We start from the raw sequence: 2,036 nt of genomic DNA on the forward strand, positions 1-2,036 counted from the left end.
TCTTTCTTTCTTTTTCCTTCCTTCCTTCCCTTTCTCTCTTTCTTTCTCCCTTTCTCTTTCTCTCCCTCCCTCCCTCCCCCGCTTTCTTTCTTTTCTTTTCTTTCTTTCTACAGGAGTCTCACTCTATTGTCCAGACTGAAGTGCAGTGGCATAATCTCACTCATCACAACCTCCGCCTCCCAGGCTCAAGCGATCCTCCTGCCTCAGCCTCCAGAGTACCTACAAATACAGGCACATGCCACTACTGCCTGGCTAATTTTGTTTTTTTTTTTAGTGGAGGCGGGGTTTTAGTATGTTGGCCAGGCTGGTCTTGAACTCCTAACCTCAAATGATCCACCCGCCTCAGCCTCCCAAAGTTCTGGGATTACAAGCGTGAGCCACCGTGCCAGGCCACATTTCAAAATTTCTGAAGCCAAGTGTTTTGTTCCTTAATGAGAGTTGGGTAGAGGAGGGGGTCACGTGAAGTGTTTCCAGACAGGTCCAAAAGAATAATTCAGATACCATGGAAAACTTTCATATATAAGTCAAATATAAGTAATAAGTTTTAAAATCAGGGCCAGGTGCAGTGACTCATGCCTGTAACTGCAGCACTTGGAAAGGCCCAAGTGGCAGGATCTCTTGAGCCTAGGAATTTGATACCAGTCTAGGTAACATGGCAAAACCCTGTCTCCACACACGCATGCACAAGCGCGTGCACACAAACACACACACACACATATATGTTAGCCAGGCATGGTGACACATGCCTACAGTCCCAGCTAGTCCAGAAGCTGAGGTGGGAGGATCGCTTGAGCCCAGGAAATTGAGGCTGCAGTGAGCTGTGATGGCACCACTGCACTCCAGTTTGGGGAACAGAGAGAGACCTTGTCTCAAAAAAAAAAAAAAAAAAAAAAAATTAGATTGGCCTTAATTCAGTGGAGGATAATATGATAATATATTGGATGAGTTTTGGCAAATTAGTCATGAGCAGGACCCACAGGAAAAAAAAAGTATGAATCACAAAAGTTTGTACCAGAGATAATATTTTGCATTCCATCTGAATCTAAATCTATTTAAAGGATAGAACGGAGAGTGTTTGTAGGTCCTTTATTTCTAATGACTCCTCAAGAGCATTGCATGATGGCCACAGTAAAATACTTTTGGACTGGGTGTGGTGGCTCATGCCTGTAATCCCAGCACTTTGGGAGGCTGAGGCAGGTGAATCACTTGAGGTCAGGTATTCGAGATCAGCCTGGCCAACATGGTGAAACGCTGTCTCTACTAAAAATACAAAACTTAGCTAGGCGTGGTGACATGCACCTGTAATCTCAGATACTCCAGAAGCTGATGCAGCAGAATTGCTTGAACCTGGGCGGCAGAGGTTGCAGTGAGCCGAGATTGTGCCACTGCACTCCAGCCTTTGAATTAAAAATGCAGCTGGCTGCAAACTGCTGTTGAGACTCTGTCTAAAAAAAAAAAAAGCCCTATTTGAAGACTAGAAAAGGGGATTAGAGCCTTGGTATGATTCAGATTTGAATTATCCATTGCAATCTGGGATAATTCTTCCAGATATGAGTAATGCCTTAAACACAATAAACTGAAACAAAGAATAATGCTTGTTGAATCACAGAATTTCTCAGATTTGCTTAGAAGGAAGTCAAAGAGCATCTACCCAGTTCTAATGAGCAGGACCCTAAAAATATCTGCGTGAGATTGTTAATATGAAAAAATGAGGCTATGTTACTAATTTGTCAGCAAATTGATATGACATCAAATGAGACAGCTAACAGGGTTCAGAGTTATGCATGCTTGAGGATTTAGAATTGCTCTACTTAGCAAAGCTTATTGCTTATATTTGACTTGCACATGGAAGTTTTCCATGATATCTGAAGAGTTTTTCTTAACTCTCGACAGATTTCATTAGCAATTTCTTTATAATATTCGCATATACCCAGCAGAAGATTCACTGTAGAATGATTAGAGACAATTACTCTTTTAGGACAATATAACAAAATGAGGAGTGGTCAGCTATAGAGACTGTGTTTCATTTTTTCTTT

The sequence above is a fragment of the Cebus imitator genome, unplaced genomic scaffold (genome assembly GCF_001604975.1).
Source record: "Cebus imitator isolate Cc_AM_T3 unplaced genomic scaffold, Cebus_imitator-1.0 Scaffold297, whole genome shotgun sequence".
Taxonomy (NCBI): Eukaryota; Metazoa; Chordata; class Mammalia; order Primates; family Cebidae; genus Cebus; species Cebus imitator.